This window comes from Ictidomys tridecemlineatus, chromosome 14, assembly GCF_052094955.1.
Source record: "Ictidomys tridecemlineatus isolate mIctTri1 chromosome 14, mIctTri1.hap1, whole genome shotgun sequence".
NCBI classification, from domain to species: Eukaryota; Metazoa; Chordata; class Mammalia; order Rodentia; family Sciuridae; genus Ictidomys; species Ictidomys tridecemlineatus.
The window spans coordinates 35638579-35649912 of record NC_135490.1 but is presented as its reverse complement, the minus strand read 5'-3'; the positions used below and the strand labels follow the sequence as shown (position 1 = coordinate 35649912).

General features: G+C 42.6%; 1 protein-coding gene across 7 annotated transcripts in view; it reads left to right on the top strand.

The window, feature by feature from the left end:
* The first annotated feature begins 3739 nt into the window (after positions 1 to 3739).
* The window catches only part of Fat1 (FAT atypical cadherin 1), a 123984-nt gene continuing 116389 nt past the window's right edge, over positions 3740 to 11334 (top strand). For 3 of the 7 annotated variants that reach the window (XM_078031071.1, XM_078031070.1, XM_040294826.2), the window contains exon 1: positions 6617 to 6792. The gene's annotated coding sequence lies outside the window, so the exon portion shown is untranslated. The other 4 variants (XM_021729024.3, XM_040294835.2, XR_013430320.1 and 1 more) reach the window with 4 other exon arrangements.

Below are 11334 nucleotides of genomic sequence, written 5' to 3'. Positions count from 1 at the left end.
ACAACAACAACAACAAAAAGCATTTAAAAGTCTGTATGTCTACCTAGGAAAATAAGTAATTCAAACAAATAATGGATGTATTCCATATATATTCCTAAATGCAATCAGTGATGCAAATGAGGTGCAAGCTATAAAGAGCTAGCTTGTTATAGTAGACAAAATAAGGGCTTTATAGCTAGCCAGCCGTAGGGTAGGTTTCAGGTCAAAAGGTGACTCAGCATGAGTTCTCCTTAAGCCTTAGTTTCTCATCTGTAGAATGGGAGTTGAGTATTAATTGTTAAAACAGTCTAGGATTTTGTAACAATTAATGAGAAAATACAAAGAACTTGGAACAGTTGCTGGAGCATAACTGGCTCTAGAGTAAATAAATGTTACTTATTACAATTGATTCTATAAAATTTTATAACTGAGATGGAAGTGGCAGGGTGAGATAAAGTGGGTTAATTTCAGGAGAAAAATGATATTATCATTAAATCATTATTCTTTGCTGGTATCTCTCATACCCAATGTGGTATGTGTGTATGCTTTTGTGGGTATGTATATATATATATATATATTTATATTGTTGTTGTTGTTGTTTATTTTAGAGATCCTCTTTTATTGGGGAAAATGAGACTCCTCAAATTCAATGAAATCATATAAATTCATATTTTCCTGCCAAAGACAAGATTCAAATTAGATGTTCTGACTTTAAGTCTGCTGCTCTGTCTACCACTTCCACAGAATAAGAATTTTTAGTCATTTTTGAATGATTCCTTGTTTACTGTTTTAAAAAAGTAGCCTTGGAATCTTTCAATCACTGAGTTGGAAAGACATCATAAAAACTATGTTTATCTTGTGAGATCTGTTCCCAAACCACTTGGGGATGTTAATCTTACATATATGCAAGGGCAGAGAGTACACAGTCACTTTATTTCACTATGTTTTTGTCTTTAAAATGAAGTTATACTTTCTGCTGGTGTTTTTGTTTGTTTTCTAAAGGTTAGCTATCAATAGATGATTTCTAATGTCTACAAATATTTTCCCAATTGACTGGTTATGGCATATGAAATTTCACCATTGGAATACATTTTATCATTAGGGTTAGTTTTAAGAACTTCCTTGCTAAACTGCACTGCGAAGGGAAGAGGAATATTAACATACTTACACCCATTGTTCTCATCAGTTTTCTGTTCTAATGGACCCCATGGAGAGTGCAAAAAGATACCAAAGGAGAGCTGGATTTGAATGCAAAGTGTAAAATAATTCCAAGGCATGGGGAGGCAGAGAGAGCTGACACTTCCTGCCACCTCCAGGAAGTGTGGGCAGCCAGGAACATGCAGACAGATGAGAAAGCAGGGGAAAGGAACAGAGAGGGTGGGATGCCAGAAGTCAGTGAAGCCTACTTAGAACTATTTAGTCCTAGAGCCATTCCTAAAAATGACTTCGAATTCTTTTTTGTTTTTAATTATGACTTTCTCCAGTTTTGTCATCAGCAAAGACGTGAAACAACTAACAGGCCAAGGTAAGGCATGGTAATGTTTCTTAACCACTAAACACGCCTAACTCGTTACATTTTACATTTTTACATAATTTCACAGCACATATTGTTGGTACTTGATAAATATTTACGGAATGAATCCTTCCATGATTCTGCCCCAGTCTCCGTACTTCAGAAGTGATTCAATATTGAAGGCATGGTAATTTTAATGCTTGATGTAACCTTTCAAACAACAACAGCCAACTTTTGTAAGACTGTTGTGTTCTCTAATAGAATTCTGTCATGATGAGAATGCTTTTTAAATCTGTTCTGATGAAAATTGTAACCGCTAGTCACATATAGATATTGAATATGTGAAAGGTAACAAGAGAGACTAAGGAACTGAATTTTAACTTCATTTCATTTAAATGAAAGTAGACACAGGTTGCTAGTCCATACCTACTATATTGGACAGTGCAGGTCTGAAGGTTTTGTTAAATGCATTCTATTCCTCTTTTTATTCTAACTTATTTTTTATTAATACCATCAATTATTATATATAAGTTCCTCTCAGTTTGTGTTTTATTCTTTTTAAAAATAGAGATAACTTGGTTTATCTATGGCAATTAGCACAGCAAACCAAAAACGGCTTGGGGAGAATTTATATGTCATTATTTTGAGGACTTTAAATATGTACTCTATTTCCAATTTCAGCTATTGACATAAATGGAAAGTCTGTGGAGTAGAAATGGTGTAGCAGGAGTAGGTTGGGCACTGAGAGTCAATCTTTCTTTTGATTGCCTCCTCCTTCCTCAGGAATCTGGCACCTTCCGGCTGCCTCCAGGGTCTGCAGGGGGCCTCTAAGGCCCTTTTTCGTAGCCCTCAATCTCTTAGCTTCCTAAAGCCCTCCCCCTCCCTTCCCAGAAAATGCAGGCACCGCTAAGTAAGGAGGAAGGGAGTGGTTAAGAGAACCAATATTAAGTCCCTACTGTGTGCTTCCTAGACACTTTACATGATGCTCAGAAAAAAAAATGCGTTGCTGTCATGAATGTTACCTCCCTGGCAAATAAATGGAGTTCGTAAGTTTTTTTTAAATGGATAAATACATTTTTTATCACGTTGAAGCACATACTATTCCCATATCAAGATGAGGATGCAGAAACTTAGAGCAGTTACATGAATTCCTCAAGACTAACCACACCAAATGCTCCCTTCGCTTGCTGAATGTTTTTCTCCCCTATTTCAACCCCTTGCCTTGTTGCCTGTATCCTCAGGGTTTAGCTCTTTACCTTTCACAAAGAACCATTAAATAAACTGGCCAATAGATTTACACGATCGGATATAAATGAATTGATAGAACACCCCTCCAGGCCCTCCCCCCCTTTCTGGGGCTTTTCAAATTTTAATGTCAATCTTTTAGGGACATTGTCAATTTACAGAAATGGCTCCCTCAGAATTATATGCTGTTCAGGAGATGTATTTTGGTACTTCACTAGCATTATTTTTTTTTCAAAGCTTCCATAAAAGCGACGCATTAATTTATAAATTAAACTTCAATGGGGTTTGCGTTTACCTAAATCTGTATTGTTACGAGGAGTAAACGATTGATTGGTGTACTAGCCCCTATCACTACGGATGACTAGTAAAACGCATTAAAAATTGGCTCCTCCCATCTCTTCCTCCCACTCTCTCGGAACCTTCTATGCTTCAGAGTATGGTCTAAAGATGTAGGAGCATTTGGAAAGGATTTAAAAATTAAAATACGACGACGTGATTTTCAACACAAAGACCACAAACAGCTCTAAGAGCACAAAAAGTATTTAACATATCACATCCAGAAGTTGGAGGAGTATAAAGTACAAGTCGTCCAGTCCAGTCTGCAGAGACGGTTCATGCTTCCACCCTGCAAAAACCGAGCAAGCGACACGTCGCGACGAATTTCAGCTGCAGAAGAGGAAGAGCATCACCTGCAGTCCGAGGCGTGGGAAACGCTGCCGGAGCGGGTTTGTCAGCCCCAGAGGTGCGCGCAGAGGGTCCGGGGGCCGCTCAGGTGCTGAGTGAGAGGAACGCGAGCGCGACTAGGCAGGGTGAAGTGCAGACATTTCACCGAGGGGACGGCTCTGACCACAGGGACCCGCTGCAGCAGGGGGTCCTCAGCAGCCACGGCACTGGCAGCCGCAACTGCTAGGGAGGCAGACCCAGTCAGAGAACCCCTAGCTCACTGGAGAGCTGGGGGCGAGGCGGGGCGCTGACGTCATCTCCCCTCCCCCAGTTCCTCCAAGAGGGAGGGAGTGGGGAAAAGAGACTGCGATCCGCCGCAGCTCCCGGCCGCAACTCCTCAACTAGGCGGCTGGCTGCCTGGACATGTCCTGACAAACTTGGCTTCTCTTCTGCCCTCTCCAGCGCTCGCGCATTCTCTTTTCGTCTCCTTTTGGTGCTCAAGTTTCCCCCTGGTCGGAAGCCTCTGGAGATGCGGCCACCTGGGTCCCAGCAGCGCGGGCGGATCGCACTCTGGTTGGGGATATGCTGAAGATCCAAGAGAGGCAAAGTTGGTACTTCAAACACGGCTCTTAACAATATCCAAACCGCGTGCGAATTACCCAACTGCCTGGGAGCGCAAAGCGGATCACCGAGGACTGGACTAGAGTGGTAAGTCCTTTGTTTAATACATGCTTTTTTTTTTTTTTAAGTTTAAAGGTAAATGAAATAACATGGGCTCTTTGGCTCCAAGAGAATGCTGGATATGCGTGCATCTCGCAGGCTCTGCGCTCAAGGAACTGCACAACACTCTGGTTGTGCAGGGCTTGGGAATGAAAGATCTGTGTGCATAGCTTTTGGAACTCAAAAAATACATACAGAGCACTGTTCAAAAGAACTTGAGAAGCGATGCCGTTTGTACGTTATTTCGAACGTAACTTATTCTAGAAATGGTGCCCAGGGAGGGCGCATCGGGGACCGCATGATCTGCAGTGGCGCAGCGCCCTCTAGTCTGGACACCCGGCAAAGCGCACTCCTTGCCGGATTCCGCGCGGAAGGCGAACTTGGACCTGTGACTGCGGAGCACTCCAGGGACTTGGACGCGAGCTCAGTCGCCACTGCTTCAGCAGCCTTAATTTACCACCCAAACGGGCGGTAAATTTCCAAAAATCAGCCCGGGTGAACTAGATTCAAAGGCAGTCCTGGAGGAAAGGTTTTTAGTATTGGGAACTGCCCCCTTCCCCTTAATTTCCATGAGTCTCTAGGGGATCGGGTTGATTCTTTATAAAGGACACATGTGGAACTTGAATCACATTTTTCTTTTATGTGAAGGTAATTCGACATTGGCCGAAAAGTCATCTCCATTTCGTTATGTAGGGGCTAAAGGATCAGTAAAATCCTGGCAGCACCAGAGTCTGAATCTCTGTGGATCCCGTGGCGACGAAGTGCAACTTCTTCCAGGCAATTAGATTTCTCGGTGAGCCTGGCAACTCGGGATTCTCAAATAGATGTTTAGTTCTAGTAAGCCTATTATTTATTAATAGATAACAATTTTCTCCAGGATTCTTTTATGCCATTCAGAGAATCCTGTAATTTTATGTTAAGGAATGGTATTTTTGTACTTTTTACTATTCTTCCTTTTCCCTCCTGGTACTACACCATGCTCTGCGTCTCCCAACCCCTGAACGGCTGGCGTTGTTGTGTGGTGGTATTTTTCTGAGAATTCAGCAAGGGGCGCAAACCGGTTGAGCTTGGAGATCAGGTCATTCACTTTCGAGGTGTTCCATGTATGAAATTGACCTGTAACACTAGTAGCACTTTGCGCAATTGTGGCAGTGACCAAACAAGTCTTTGGATGGTGGTGTTTACTGAGTATGTGAATTTATGTGTATTCTAAATAGTGATCAGCGAATATGGTGCTATGAACCCGCACCCCCATTCTGTAGGCATTATTTTTTCTTCCCCATCATAACATGCTAGACACCATTATTTTTTTCAGTCATCTTATTTAAGATAGCTTAGGAAGTGATATTAACTTTGAACCAAGGAAACAGTGTTCTAACACTGGTCTCTTTCGTCCATATCTGTCTCGTCATTCCCCCTGTAGCTCCCTCCACCGGTCCCAGGAAAATCAGATCTCTTGGTCCACACAGTGTGAAAATGTTGAAGCCCCAGAAACTTTCCGAGGTCAAGTTCGCTCTCTTCCCTGGGCTGCGTCTTAACGCTCCTGAACGCTCAGGGTTTCGGCTGAGTCTCAGTTGCGCTAAGCCCGTTTGGAGATCTGTGGGTGCAGGGATGGGCTTTCAGCCCTGGGACGCAGAGACGGGGCGCTCCCCCCCCCGCAAGAGTGTTACCAGCATGGGGGCGTTTGGCGCCGGCGTCGGGGGCTCCCTTTTCTCCCTGGGGAACTTGTAGTTGTTAGACTGGATGCAGTTTGCGGAACTATCTGGGGAGAGTGCACGAGGTGACTTGGCTGCCTTTTGTCCGCAGACGGGGAGTTGGCGAGGGGTGGGGGTGGAGGGGTGTTGGTGGTGGTGCCGGGAGAGGCTGGCGTTGGGGTTATCTGCCGGACCCGGAAGGTTCTGGGGTCTAACTAGTTCTGCACAAAGAGGTCGCGGAGGAAATACCTCCTTTCCCCTCGGACTTAGCTTAGATTTCAGGAGGAAGTAGATTCCTATCTTAACTACATTCCTTTTGTGACCTGTAGTAGTTTATTCCACCAAACCGACGCAGACCCAGAACCCAGGCATTCAAATGCAGATTCAGGAATTTCCTGAAAGTTCTAAAAAAGGCTGAGGGACGCGTAGGGGACCTTGCCCTCAGCTTTTTTTCTTTTTCTAAGCCAAGCGAATGTTTCCCCTTTCCTAAAGGGGAACATTCCATATTTTCACCAGCATCTGCGTGCTGGCCATACCTAACGGCATTAGAATCAGCCCAAAGCTGTTCCTCGCTAGCCCCGGTGCTTGCTCTTATCCCTGCACAGAGCTGGCCTTTGTAGGTTCAAGGTTTCTTTTGACCTGGGGCAGATTGTTGTTGCCCAGGACCCCTTGAGCTCTGAGTCCCGCCGCCGCAGAAAGTCAGCTAGAGTTTCCGCGCTGGAGAAACGAGCGCCGGCGCACGCAGGCGTGGCCGCAGGCGGAGGGATATCTTCCATGTGGAGTTCCTGAGGCACTGGGCCGAGCTGGACACCTCGGTGCCGGCAGCGCAGGCGGCGAGTGGTGAAGCCGGCTGCCAGCACCATGCGGACGTGCGGACCCAGTGAGGTCCCCGGCAGACCCGCTCCCCGCTCGGGGGCGCGCTGAGGCGACGAGGTGCGTGCCCCGAGCGCGCTGTTGGCACTTGGGGCCAACTTTGCAGTAAGTTTGAAGGGAGGAAAGTTTGGAAAGTAGGTGAGGGCGCAGCGCCGCTCTGCGGCTGTCGGGCTGGAGCGTCTGTGCCCGGCGGGCATGCAACTTGTTCCCTAGGGCTGGCTGTTAGGTGAGTGCCTTCTTGAGGCTGTCCAGCTCAGGAGTCTGCTCCTCCCGGTATCCCAGTAAATCGGGAGAAAGAAAGAGCCCAGCTGGAAGGTGGTAAGGAGTTGAGTCCTCTTCTTTCCCCCTGGAAAGTTCAGTCCTGGCGCCGGGTTTGCGGCGGCTTGGGAGGATGCGGAGGCGGAGTGGCTTGGGGGTGGTAATTGGCGACGTGAACGGCATGGTAATTACTGGGTCTGGTGCTGCAGCGAGCCGGCGGCGGGCCCTGAGCGCGGGGTCTGGCCCGGGGAGCCATTGCTGGACATCGCGGCGGCCTCGTTGCGCTGGCTCCGGGCGGCAGAGGGTGAGCGCTGCTGACCCCAGCCCGGAACACCTTGCACCGCTCCGCTTCTCCTTGCGGGTAACACTCCTGCCGGCTCCTGGATTGACTGATCTCTTCCAGTTTATGAAACATTTACTACGTAGGTGAGATGAAAGAAAGGCCCGTCGCGGAGAGTGGGGTCTTTGAAATGGAGTCGCAGAGTTGTCTTAGATGTTTTGTGCCCTGTAGGAGTGCTGTCCTGAGGTTTAGGTGCAACTGGTTGAATGCAGATTGAAGACTTGCGGTTGCTACACTGCGGGACTAAATGTTTGTAAAAAATGCGGTTTGTCAGTTGTTTCTGTTCTCTGGAAGAGAAACTTGTAAGATTTTCATTAAAGAGATTCTGGCTTTTCAGTACTTCTTAGGAAGGTGCTTTCTTTTAGGAAGGTAACTTTCTCTTAAGATTTTTTTTTTTTTTTTTAAATGAACCCAGTAATCTGAATTGCAGAGCTTTGGAAACAAGGATGCAATTGTATGTATTAGGAAAATAAACTCATAAATATTTTTTATGCAGTTAATTTTTTTTTTTGCATGTGTTTGGACCATGGTTTCATTAAGTGGCTTTTGTTAACTCCATGGTGACTGGTAGAGGAGAGTTTTTTCCTTTCCTTTCCTTTTTTTTTTTTTTAAAGTGACTTACAAATCATAAGAGGTGCATCAACCTTCAATTACTTACTTACCTTTTCCAAAAGCAGATTCCTAGTGCATCATCTATTCAGTATTGAATAGTTTAAGAAGATACTTGGCGGGTGTTGAAAATAGGCAATGGTTGTGTCGTTCATTGGAAGAGTGTAGGTTATGTTATCTGACACATTTAGTTGTTACAGGTACTCAGGTACCCTAGTTATATAGCTTAATTTTGGTGTTTGTCTTTGTGTCTTAGGAGGACAGCTCTGATTCCACAATTAGAATTATCCCTTTTACCTTGTTATGTATTAGAAGGTTTATGATGTAAAAATACTTCAAATATTATGTAGTTGTAAAAAACAACAGCTGACTGTTATGTCAAATGTGCTGTTTAACAAGCTCAATGTTAAGTTTTGATTAAAACTTGCATTTGTATATCCATTTCTGGAAAAATTAACATCTTAGAAAAGCCAAATTCTTTGTCACTGTGGAAGTAAGACAGGACTTCATAAAAATCATTTTGGCCACCTGTGTTCTTTTTTTTTTTTTTTTTTTTTTTAGTAAGTGCTGGGGGCCTCACACATACTAGGCAAGCTCTTGACTGCTGAGCCATATCCCCAGCCCCTTATTTGTATCTTTTAATTTGTCACTAAAAGTGTCTGTTGGGTTCTCATCATGGTAGAAAATCATTTAGATCCATGTTAAAAGTTGTGGTGCAAATTAACACTGTTTTCACTTCGCTGGATCCTTGCCATTCTAGTGTATGTATGTCTTTAGGCTTAGCTCTAGAGCCACCTATGAAGTAGTAATTTTCTTCAAATTTTAAAAATGGGACGAATCTTAAAGACTTTGTTTAAATCCTCAGGAAGTCTGCTACCACCTGTTTTTCATGCAAATATGTCTGATTTTACATAGAATCAATAAGGAGCCAAATCAGTTTAAAATACTATTACTGCATTACATTCTATCTCAATGGCCCAATTTGTGGCTGAAATTATCTCCTGATTTAATAGAAGCCATAAGGCTTACTGTGCATTTTAATCTTTGTGACTGGGAATCTACAGTAGGAAAGTGTTCTTTTGAGCAGATAATGTAGAGATGAAACCAAGTTCTGTCTTCTGGCCTCAGTTGTTCATTTTTCGAGTGTTGGCTTATCCATTTATTCTGGAAAGGAGTTTTAAAAATGGGTGATAGACATTTAATATTAGAAAATTGCTATTTTCTCCTTTCATATCTAAGAGGAGCATTAAACTTAAAAATGTATTCAATCAAATTAGAAATATATAAAGTATATATTGTATATAGCATGTTTTTATTTTTTTTAAAAGTCTTCCTTTCTGAAAGTCTCAGATTTAAATATTATCTAAATTCTTACTTAATTCCAAGGTTCATTGTATAGGAGGAGAAGTCCATAAAGTAATTATATATCTTCTTAAGCCTCTAAGAAAATTAGTCATCTTTATCTTTCAGAGACTATTAAAAGCATAGAGCTTCATGATAAGGTCTATCGTACAGGCACCCATCTGGCATTACCTGTAGCCAATTTTGAAGCATTTTGATGTGGATAGTGGCCTCTTTTTGGGCTCTTGGAATCTAGAGCCATCTGCAGGGCCATTTGCAGTGTTGTTACTGGCTTGGTGATTGTGCCTGGATTTCTTATTGAGAGTAATGGATGTATTATTATTATTTTTTTTCATATTGACCCTCCTTGTCTCCCCTCCCCTATTTAGTCTTGCCTTTTATTCTCTGTTCTTAATCTTAATCCATCTATCCATTTACCAGTCCAATAGCTGTGGATCCTCTCTGTTCCAAACTTTGGGCTAAATGCAGTATACAGTGGTGAACAAGTTAGGTTTCCTCCTCTTAACAGAGATTGCAATCCACTGAGGGAGAAGTATATTAAACATCAAAATCAATGTTACAAGAGATCCATTTGGGTCAGGACAGTCCATCAACACATTTTAGCAAGCTGGAGATCTGGGATTAGGCAGATATAGGAAAGGATGAGTTATGAGGGAAGAGTGGATTAGGAGGGAATAGTTCAAGGAAAGCAAATGGCATGTGCAAAGCAAGTTATAGATAGGATGGTGTGGCTTGACTGTAATGTGATGAATGGAGGAAAGAGAGTACTAAGAGCGTCATGCTGTCTATAGGGGAATGCTTGGTTAGCTTATTATCAGTGCATTTTTAATCCTGTTTTCTTTTGATTTATGATGTATCTTTTTCTTTGTCTAGGTAGAACATTGAAGAACCTATGGTAATGATTTAGATTGATTATAAAGATCTGGAGGATTGTTTTCGTAATAAGGATTGAGGATAGAGGAAAAGAAGGAAACATTGAAAGTGAAGATAAAGCTGTATGTGAAAAGTGGAGTACAGGAAAAACAAAATAAATTTGTTTGCGTTATTTTTCAGAAGGGAAGAGGTGTAGATGTTGGATTAGTTGAGCCTCAACTCTGGGTGTTGTCATTGGCTCAGGACAGCTTGGTGTTTCACCTTGTTGCAAGCCTCCTGGTTAGTACACTGTTTTGATTTGAAATAGGAATTAATAATAATGAAATCAGATTAGGAAAGATAGAGGTCAGATTATTGAAAGTCTTTAATACAGGTTAAGATGAGTATACTTAAGCAGAAATATTATTTTCAAACTAGTGAATAAAATCACAAAGAAATTTGAATAGGCAGAATGCCAAAGAAGTGTTAAAAACACTATGCCTAAAAACAAATGCACCTGTGAACCAGAACATATTAACAGAAATGGAAAGGAACATTTTTGTTTTGTTTTGTTTTTGTTTTATGGTACTTGAGCTTGAACCCAGGGTGCTTTCCCACTGAGTCACATCTCCAGTCCTTATTTTTTACTTTGAGACAAAAAATTTGTAAGTTGATGAGAGTCTCTTCAATTTGCTGAGGCTAGCCTTGAATTTAGGATTCTCTTGCCTCAGTATCCTGAGTCCCTGGGATTGAGTCACTGTGCCTGGCTGAAGGGAACAGTTTTGAGAAATTGAGGAAGTAGAAAGTCTCAAAATCTAGATAACTCTTTAGAAATGGAATTTTGGCAGGCAGGAAAAAGAGGTTATAGAAATCCTGAATTTGAGATGGTAGGGGAAAAAGGAATATGTGGGGAGGGTAGAAGGCTATAAAAATTTTATCCAATTTCTAATTTGTCAAAGAAATGGAGTCCACAGAAGTAATTCTTTGAATTCAGATGGTCGATTAGAGACAAAGCTGGTGCTAGATTCCAGGTATTGTTTCCCAGCCCCTTCTTCTCTATTTGATTTTTGTTTTTTGGTCGCCAAGTTGAATGAGTAGAGGAATTGGTAAAACTACTCACTGAAATAGGAAAATACAGTGAAAATGCTACTATTTTGCTATGGAGAATGAGTGGAAAACAGGCTTAGGTCTGATGGTTTTTCAGGAAAAGTGGTCTAAGGCACCTG